Consider the following 11,031-nt stretch of genomic DNA (forward strand, 5'->3'; position numbering starts at 1 on the left):
CTTGACTAGTGTAAGCACTACTTAGCAACAACTAAAACATCGGTGTGTTATCAACTTTGTTCTCATGCTAAATCCAAACCACAGCACTGTACCAGCTACTAGGAAGGAAATTAACTCTATCCCTGCCGAAACCAGGACAACCTGTTACCCCCCACTCCTAAAAAAGTCCATTTACTATGAGTAATGGGTCTAGAAATCTATTCCCTTCCATTGTAACCCATACCACAAGAACTGATTTCTCAGTCACTGACAAGAGGAAAGGAGTAGTGTAATGAAGTAAAAATCAGCCCTCATACATCTCACCCATGAGGACCCAGGGAACTAAAGGTCAATAAGCCTAATTTAGATATCCAGGAAGATAACGGAGCAAATTGTTTACCAGTCATTTTGTAATCAGTAGAGTATAAAATACCAGCGTGGATTCGTCACGAGCTGATCTTGCCAAACCAAACTTTCGTCAGTGAGCAATTCGGACAAGTGGATGTTGTTTTGGCTTTGGTAGCATGTTTGACAAAGCCACAAAAGACATTTGCAAACTAGGGAGATGCAGTTCAGATGAAAGTAATAAGACACAGCACATACATGCTGTTGAACACACATATCCGTGATGCTCCTGTGCAGGGGGCAGAGATGGAGGCCTCTGGCAATGTGGTAAGGTGTCTGCGCAGACGGACAGTACCCACATGCAGATCTAATTGCACAGTTCTCTCATGTGATGTCTATGACCTTCCCCAGCCACAAGTCGCAATCATAGTTGAAGACAGCTTTTGCCAATAAGGAAAACCTTCACTGAATGCTTTTTCTTGGTTAAAAGAAAATTCCCATTTGGAAATTCCCACATTCCCATTTGCCACAAGCACATTTAGGGCATTCTTTTGGACAAAAACAAGTCCTAAGTTCCCAGACTACTTCCAACAAACATTAAGAGCCAATGCTGTTCTAAGAAATATGCCAGAATTTTAATCCATTACAGTTTAGTATAAAATGAATAACTGGTACTTAGGAGAGGTAAGATCTGGAGAGGTAATAAAAAATGGATAGATCGATGGTGGTATAAACAACCCTTGGAGCAAGAAATGCAAGATGTCCTGTGCTGTGCTGCAGACACTAATCTGCTCCTGTTTGCTACAAGGAATTTTATGTTCTTTTTCTCTCCAAAGGGACATACCTTTGATGGGTGAAGTACAGAATGTTTTCCTCACCTATCCCAAATAGCATTTAATTTAGTGCTTACGGTACCTTCCTCATAAACATTGGCTTTGCTGCAGACCGGCATTGTATCAGGTCTCCTGTTCCCCTGACACATTCTCTCACTACAAAGCAAATTGGTAAAAAGTAGACCTCCACCAACACCTTTTTTTCATTTAAGCATATTTTGGAAGGAAGATGGCTATAAGCATCTTTATGTGGGGTCCAGCTACTGTTTTTTTCTTGGGCATGAGAAAGGTTTAGTGACTGTCCCTGGTACCAAATGGTCATGTTGCAACCAGGCAGTGCTGGTAAAAGACTTAAAAGCCATTATAACAGGTATTTCATAGTGTATTGCAAGGCAGCGTGCCTTGTCCCTGATAGTCCCCTGTGGTCACTGGGGTCCCCACATCAGATCATGCATTCCTCCTAGCACATCCTATTCCTGGCTCAGTTCACCGTGCAAGGTGAAACCCTTGAAACATTTCCTACCTTTACCAAGGATCCAGAGCAGACAAGGAGCTGTCATGGGAGGGCCCACGGAAAGGGGTCATTTCCCATTCCTCCTTCTCACCTACTTCTGATGGAGCTCCCTGCAGACAGCTGGCTGCTCTAGGGCAGTGACTGAATTATGTCCCATATCATGGGCCCCTGGTTCACTGTGGAAAAGTACACAGTTTAGAATAGAATAGAATAGAATAGAATAGAATAGAATAGAATAGAATAGAATAGAATAGAATAGAATAGAATAGAATAGAATAGAATAGAATAAATTCAGTCAGAAGGGACCTACAACGATCATCTAGTCCAACTGCCTGACCACAAATTAGTTTAGAACTAGTTCCTCTCTAAACTGCAACAATTCTCTCACTGGTGCAATGCTGTAACAAGAACAGCGAAACTTTATGACCTGCACAGTTCAGCTAAGGCAGTATCCTGTCTCTCGTCATTACAAAAATAATGTCCTTTAATGGCAGGTAGGAAAATCCTGTGGCAGGCAGAACTGAGTTTTCTCTTTCCCCAGGTTTGCTATCCGACAGTCGTGACATCCTTTTAGCGCTGAAACAGAAACTTTAGTGTTATTTTGAAAATGTATCATCATTAGTTACGAAACTTCTGGATATTCCTAGAACGTATGCAGCCTTCTCAAAGCTGTAAGATGGATGTATTTTACACCCTTCTCATGCTGTAGGCCTTGATTCACTTATTTCTCAGAATTTGAAGAAATGTTCTTAAAACCTGCAAAGCAAAAACATGCAGTACACTTTTAAATGTGTGCCTAGAGCCTTGACTGATTCGACACTTTAAAGTGTTACAACAATGTTTCAAGGGTGAGGATGGAAAAATGGTGAAGTCTTGTTACGTGCGGTGGGTTTGAAAAATCCCGCCTGAAACTGTGGGTTGCCTCTAACTTAGAGTCTCTCCTGGCTGCACGATGCAACAGCTCTTTCCCAAAATTCACGAAAAAGATATTGTACGTGCTTTAGAGTAACATTTGTTCTCGGTAGAAAGGGAGTTGAATGAAACAAAGTGTGCGTCCATCTGAACAAAATAACTGCAAGAAGGATCGCTAGTTTTTAAATAACACCCTCATCACAGAGCTAACTTTCCTTAAGCCAAGAATGCTTTGCATTCGTTGGCACGTGGCGGGACAGTGCTGTTTAACAATGCATCTGTGCATCCAACAGGCCTTCTGAGAGAAGCAAATTTTAAGTAAATGGCAATGCATTCCAAAGATTGGCGAGACCTATTATAACTTCCAAATTGTATATGGTGTAATCAACAGCAGGAGAAAAATGACCCCATGTTGTCTCTTTTCAAGACTATTTTCACATGAACAGGCTTTTTTTTTTTTTTTTTCTTCATTTTGCTTGTACCTTTTTATTTATTTATTTCCAATGACCCCATCTCTTTTCAAGGCTATTTTCACATGAATAGGCTTTTTTTTTTTTTTTATTTACCAAATAACATCCAAGGAGCAAACTCCACAACATTTTTAATTTTTAAGCTAGAAACCACACAATCACATAGGCTTAATACAAGGCTTGTACCTTTTTATTTATTTATTTCCAAATAACATCCAAGGAGCAAACTCCACAACATTTTTAAAGACAGAGCTAGAAACCACACAATCACATAGGCTTAATACAAGGATTTCTTTGAGAGCAGACACAACAAACCAACAAATCTCATAAATTCATCTAAAATGATGAAAACTTAATTTTGATAATATAATGTCTTCCGTGAATTTCTTTCCATGCTTTCCTGAGATTTGAAGAAGGAGTTCTATTTCTTTAATCTGCCTGACAGCTTTCAGCAAAGCTCTGCCCGGCATGTATCACAAAGGCAAAAGTGTACTTACTGCAAGAGACATCATCGTTAGATAATACAAGTCACATATATTAATGTTTTAAAATATGCTAATGAAATTTAACATCCTGTACACTATTTTAAATGTATCTATCAACTTTTTTTTCCCTTTTTCACACTAAACATAAGTTATTAATATTTGAGGAAGCCAAGAAGTGTACGCTCTGTAATCACTACCAACATCCCGCCATGAAAGCATGCATGAACGCATTGATCAAAATATGGAAAATTCCATCGTATTCAAACACAGTCTTGAAGAAAGTCCTAAGCATTGAAGGGAAGGACAGCTTGACTTCTTGAAATGCATGTCATGAGTAGCTGTAATTGCATGGTAGATAAAACTTTCCATTCCTCAGCTAAACCTAATTGGTTGACAACTAAAAAGAGAGAGGCTGCAGTGAGCGTACAAAGATTGGGAGTATAGTACCAAAATGAAGTTGCACTTGCACTTTTCACACTTCTGATTTTGATTGCTACATTAGACAAATGCATTGATTTTTAGTGGGGGGTTTTCCTGCGTTTTTGCAGGAGCAGGTACCTGTGCCTTAATCTTCTCTCACATAATTATGGAAACCCAGAGAAATTAATTGGAATTGTAAGTTTATACAAGACCAAGAAATATTTGGGGTTTTTTTCCCATTCAGTTAATTCCTGCCAGTGCAGGTTCGTCCTTCCATATAGTTTGTCTAGCTTTTGACCTATCATATGTAAGATTGGTTTTATCAAACAGATTTCCTCTGAGGCTGAGTCATCATCTGCTACACACTATGCTATATCTAGTACCAGACTGTCCACAGTCTGCGTCAGCCAGGTTTTTATTCTGTTCTGCAAGAGTAAAGACATCATAAAAAATACAACGGACTTTAAAATGGCCTTAAAAAAAATGAGACTGTTGTAATTTAGATATCAATCATCTGAGCAGAAAGGTGCTTTTTCTACCTGTATGGAGATAATCCTCATTCATTTTCTCTGTAGCAGTTAGCCACAGATAAGCTTTATAGATAACTGTTATACAACAAAGTAATGAACATTGTTCTAACCCTTTGTATGCCATTTTCAGATGGATTTCCTGACTTTATGTGTGTGTCTACCTGCTCTGCTACATCAGCTTGCTGGACAGGTAAGAAAGATAAAACAAATTTTAAAGAAAATAGAAATAATCTACAGATAATTTTACATACTTGTAGATTATTATTTTATCATTTTGCAGCTGTAAAAGAAAACAACAGGTGTATACTCAGGAGATGCACGTTCAGATCTATCAGGGCCAGAGATCATCTGTGCCCTCAGCTGGCCCAAGAAGTGCTCCAGAACCTGATGTTTTACACCCTGAAATCGAGCCGTGGCACCTGCAGTCCTCTGTTTGGCACCCAGGCTGCCTGCACAGTGCCTTACACAAGAGGCAACTGTCTCCAAATTAGATGCAAATTGCAAACAAAGACTGAGCAAGGAGTGGCCTATTTTAATTTAATAGGAAGCACAGTTTTAATCCTCCCACTCCCTCCGTGCTGTGGCATGCATAAGGTTTACAGGTTTCCCTTGGCATGGCAGAAGATATCAGAGGCAGTTAGGACCACATGTTTGGATTTAAGCAGCTACATTTCTCCTAGAGCTGTCTGTAGGGATCCTCTAACCTGGGTCTCGGCCTGTCCACAAACCAGTACTCATTGTAATATGTCCAGAATAAACCTCTTTTTCAGCTTTAAGTGGCAGGGACTGTTCATTGTTGTAACTATATTTATTACTCTGCCTATAATATGCTTTGGCCATAGTTTGCTAAGTTTTCATTTAGTAGCAGCGCTGTATCAGACAATTTCTGTCATTTTTTCCTTAAGTTTTGCTGCTACTGCTGTTCTGGCTGTTTTGGAGGGAGCTGTTTTTCAGAAAGCTGGTCTATAATTAAAAATAACCTATCAAAAATCAATTATTTTTAATCTGGGTCAGCTTCTCAGCACAATTCACCATAAGGTCCAACATCAAGTCCTTTTTTTACAACTAAGGGGCCATAAAAAGGCAGAAATGAGCTTTGTGGGAGGGGGAATGTTAAACTATGCTATTACTTCATGCATAGCTCATGGGTGGGATTTCAGACATAACCTGTTAAAGTGCAGAGACTGAGTTTGTAGGGGTGGAATTGAGGGATGGGGGAGCAGCAAAAAATTGCTAGAATAGATTGGTTGTCTCATCTGACAGTACCGTGGAAGCAGTTACTTGGGATGGCTTACACAGGTTACCGCTGTTGGAAGAGGAGGATCATCCCCAGTGCCACCACTACGTTTCCTCCTTACTAAGTTGATTGCATTTCCTAACCTGGCAGAAAACTATCCAGTCTGGCTGGGTTGCTGCTTTGCTGGTTTTACAGTTGAGCTGGCTTGGCATGGGCTCCAGCAAGCGCTAGAGTTGCAGAGGCAGAGGCGGAAGGGCAATAGTCTGGGACTGAGACATGCAGACACAGAAAGGAGTAGAATCTCCTCCAGAGATAGAGGGAAACTATCAGATGGCTCCAAATCAGTCGTATCCCAGGAGTGCTCTCCTTTTCTCTCCTTTCATCTGTTTCCCCTCTTCAGCCACCAGCACGGTCCCTCCTCATCAACAGTAAGTTGATGTGCTTCTTGTCCTTATCAAGTAGATGTGCTGTGAAGGGAAAGAATTAAAAAGAAAGGATAAGAAAGGCAGTGACTTAGAGTAGGAAATGGTCATCTCATCTACTGTTTATTCAGCCTGTAATGCAGCTCAGAGAGAGGGGGACATCCAACTTTTCTTATTTCTTTAAGGAATGCAGTCCTGCTGTTGCAAGAAGTCCCAAGCACTGTGCATATCAGTGCATTTAAGCCCACAGACCTCAGCAGTAGAGGAAAACAAGTAACTGAAAGAGTTGGGATGGCCCATCTATACATAATCACAGTGCTGCAATGAAATAATTCACTGGGGTTTCTAGGGCTGCTTGTGCTCCTCCATTTACATATACCTGTGTGCCATGCTTCATTCTGGGGACTCTTAAAACACCCATATCTCTGTGCATGGGGCTTTTGCTTCCAGCTGAAATCAGGCTCAATTCAGAAAGGAAATTTTTGTCTTTGAATAACTGTTATTTATTACCTTCAGAGGGGTCAAGTGTTTCACATAAGGGTGTGAAAATTAGGTGCTTAACCCCATTCTGCCTTAGTCAGCTGTACTGCTAAATTTTGAGAATAATTTACCTCTATATGTTGTATATAGAATGTATATTCTTTGCTTGATTGCATTGTTTGCTCCACCTAGTTAAAGCATAATAATTCTCTGGACAGTAGACAGGAGTTTGCGTAGCACCCTTTGGGCCAAGCTCTAAACTAGATTAGCATCCCCTCAGTGTATCTTCTGCTATGAGGTTCAGTACACCAATTGTATACAGAGCAGAGCTGGCCTTCATTGAAGTGGTTGAGTCACCATCCCTGGAAGTATTTAAAAGACGTGTAGATGAGGCGCTTAGGGACATGGTTTAGTGGGCATGGTGGTGTTGGGTTGACGGTTGGACTCGATGATCTTAGAGGTCTTTTCCAACCTTAATGATTCTATGATTCTGTGATTCTATGATTCATTTTCTGTATGTCTCGTGCTCTGAAAATCAGTTTCATAATCTACAACAAATCAGACCCTTTAAACAGAAGTTTAAAGCAGTCTGATGGAAAGCAAATATCTTCTAAAGACTTAAACATAAATGCTTAGATGTGTCAATTCTGGAAGATGGTTGAAAACATTTCATGGAAAGGAACTCATTCCCTAGTCAATCTTTGCTTTTTGAGAGTCATTTCTCATGACATCCAATACTCACAAATAAAGGTACTTCTCAGTATGAATAAAGACCTGAGCAAATAAAGGTAGGGGAAACCTATTACAACAGTCTTGCGACATCAAGTGTTCTGTTGTAATTGCCCATGTACATGCTTTTATCCTGTAATAAATGTGAGGTAACAAACTCACAATGCAAAAGAGACGTATTACCTCCTATTTTTTACTGGGCATGTGGAGAGGAGCAGACACTTGAGGAGTCATGGTGGGTAGCTATTCATTGCCAGCTCTAGCTTATCCTGGGATGACCGGGTTCAGATGCCTGCACACTCAGGACCTAGACTCTTTTGTGTTACTTTTCGGGGACTTCGTCTTTTTGACTTTTCTATAGCTATGGCTTGTGGTGAAGACCTTTTCCTGTCAACCATGGTTCATTCTGGCTGGCAACCATTATTCCCATTGATAAGGCCCTTTATGACCTCTTTCCAAGGTCAAAACTCATGAGCCATAGTTCATAAATCTACAGGTTTACTTAAAATCATTACTTTGAAAAAGTAATACACTCAAGGCATTTTTTCTCTCTGCTCTAATCTGGTCTTTCTCAAGGTCTTTCAGGATTTCATCAGAAATGGCTACAAGCTAAACAAAAGTTATGGTTCCTTCTTAACCAAGGGACTGCGTGGGCTGAAGATCAGGAAAAGACACTAAGTACCTCTTAGCCATATATTAAAGAGTTCAAAGGTGTGAGTGCAAGAACTACAAAAGTGTAATCCATCACTCTCTGCTGTTGAAATCCCGTAGATATGCACTTTGAAAAGTTTCCTTTCCCAGCATCATTTTTAATAGAAGGGGAAAAGCTTCGGAGAGGCATTTGTCAAAAAAATGTATGAAATACAAGCTTTTCTGTTAGCCCCTTCCCAGGAGGCTGACTTTGGGAAACATTTCTTGTGATATTGACTGGCAGAGATTTGAACCCCTTGTCCAGCTTAGACTGGTGAGGTATATGGTGTGACCGAAGGTCCTACCTTTCTGACTTGGAAAATTATACGAAAGGGATAGCACCTTAAGAAAGCTGCATCTTACTCATTTCCACTTCATTAAATTAGTCTTCTTCCCATTTGAAATCAGCTAGGATGAAGACATGAAGCAGAATGGACTTGCAGTGACTGGCAATCTGTAATATAAGCATGGCTTGAAAGCCAGTTCATCTATCACGTTTTCTTTCAAATTTTCCATCCTTTATATTTCAGCAAACCCTTGCAAATGTGCAGACAAGTATGAAAAATGTCCTGATTTAAAGAGGAGGTAAGCATATTACCACAATTTAATTCAGCATCTTTTTCACGCTTCCTGTGCACCACTGAAATAAAATAAACAGAGCCATATTCCACACGAAGGCATGCCAACGAAAACACTGTTTGCATCCTAGTACCGTGATCTTTAGTCTAGTCACCCAGCTAGCCTTAGGAGTGGGAGTTAGAGCACCGGGCAAGGCGTGGGAAATACCATGCTCTCACCTGCAGTGACACCGTGGCTCAGGTACTGCTCTCTGTGCTTTCCTTTTGTCTCACAGCATCCTCTTTCCATGACATGCTCTCTGGGCAGAAGTTATCTCCACAGTGTATCCATGCTACTGTTATTTTAATGATTGAAGCCCATGTGGCTCTAAATGTTTTTGTGGAACTGATTTTATCCTGTCCATAGCGCAGGTAATACCAGCAGCCTTCGTGGCTCCATAGAGAGCAGCTGCCCTGCTATTTACCCCCCTGACCTGCGTGTGTTTTGTAGCCTGTGCAAGAACTCTGGGTTACCCGCAGGATCAGGCACAGTCTCAGGGTGAAGGAGAGACCGTGAAGTCACACAACAGACTCACACCGTTACCATCAGACTGGCCAGTACTAACAAGGAGCTGCATTTCCCTAATCTACCCCTTCTTCTCTCTCCACACCAAATCCACATCTGGTTGCCATAAGAAGTAACCAAGCTGTCTTCAATGAAAGCGTCCTGGTGCCTGATTAACCCTTGCAAATATAAATCAGAACACTAACCCAGCAGAAAACTATTCATACAAAACAGGAATTTAAGCAACTGAAGGTATTTGACTTGCCTGCATCCTGTACCTGTCCTGAGCTGCTAGTGTTAAACACCCACATTTACAGAAAGACAGAACACTTCCCAAGGCATGGGGAACGGCTAAACAAGAATTTTTTTCTAGTTTAAATGTGCCATAAGATCTGCAGCTGCAACACTCTAACAAAATAGAAAACAGGTCAAAAGAAGCACTCGTTAGATGAAGCCCCTCTACAGTGTTACTGCTAAGATTTTAGTGCCGGGGGAATACATTGCAGAGTCTGTCATGTATTTATCTCTCAGCTTATCAGAGGATTATGTCAAAGAAAATGATAAGTAAGAGATAAGTTAGTTCGAGACTGACAAGACCATGTTGTCTAGGTTGATTGAACAGCAACACAGCAACATGTTAACCAGCATCGTTAGCAAAATTGTGAATAGGAATTGCATGCCTGATGGCATTTGTGAGGAGCAGCCACCATCTAATGAGTGCCACGGGTCTTTGGTTACTGCCGTGTACTGCCAGCTACATCTGTGAAACAAGGTGAAGATAAAAGATAAGGAATAATAAAGTAGGATGTCATTAATCAGCTTCTACAAAAGTAGCATATCAGTAGATAGCATTTAATAATGCATCGCCCCAAGCAGCTCTGTCTGAGCCTGATCTCATCTTCTGCATAAAGCATCTCCCTTGAGCCCAAGCTGTCTATGTTCACTTTATGAACTGCAGCGTCGGACCTGCTTTGCCGTTAGTGGGTGGTAGCAGGAGGCTCATCCTGCCAGGAGGTGATACACAATACATAGCTTACATTTTTGCTCCATTTAAGAAACTAACAACAAATAACAAGGCCATTCAGGTTAACCCATCACCTAATGAGGTATAACACTGGCAGCCAGTCCACCCATTAATAAGAAACAAGATTGCACAATTTAGGCACTGAAGACACCTGTTAGCCAAGAGGTACCACACAGCTCCTGGGTCAACCAAAGCAAATGAGCTTACCCATTAAAACGTCAGGAATATCAATATGGTGGGTGGGATCCGTCTTGAATTACTTTAGCCATCTACAGCCAGTTTAGTCATACTGACAGTCTTTAATGGGGAGAAGGGAGGGAAAATGGTAATTTTGTGGAACAATTCAGAGAGAACATTTTTTTTTTCCTCAAACAGAGGCATTATGTGATACTCTGTGTTGGCAAAGATCTACACATAGGGCTGGTGGGTACTCTTCAGGATCTACAGAAAAATGAGGGGATAGTTTTAGACTGCTAAAAGCAACTGTTATGGGTCTTCATCTTTGCAATCAGTGAAGCTGTTTGCCATTATATTGGTTTTGGCTGGGATAGAATTAATTTTCTTCATGGTCGCTCGTATGGTGCTATGTTTTTGATTTGTGACCAAAACAGTGTTGATAACACACTGGTGTTTTAGCTATGGCTGAGCAGGGCTTACACAGAGTCAAGGCCTCTTCTGCTTCTCACACCACCCCACCAGCAAGTAGGCTGGGGGTGCACAAGGAGTTGGGAGGGGACACAGCTGGGACAGCTGACCCCAACTCACCAAAGGGATATCCCACACCATATGACGTCATGCTCAGCAATAAAAGCTGTGGAAAAGAAGGAGGAAGGGTGGGG

The sequence above is a fragment of the Aptenodytes forsteri genome, unplaced genomic scaffold, assembly GCF_000699145.1.
Source record: "Aptenodytes forsteri isolate BGI_AS27 unplaced genomic scaffold, ASM69914v1 Scaffold57, whole genome shotgun sequence".
In the NCBI taxonomy this organism is placed as follows: Eukaryota; Metazoa; Chordata; class Aves; order Sphenisciformes; family Spheniscidae; genus Aptenodytes; species Aptenodytes forsteri.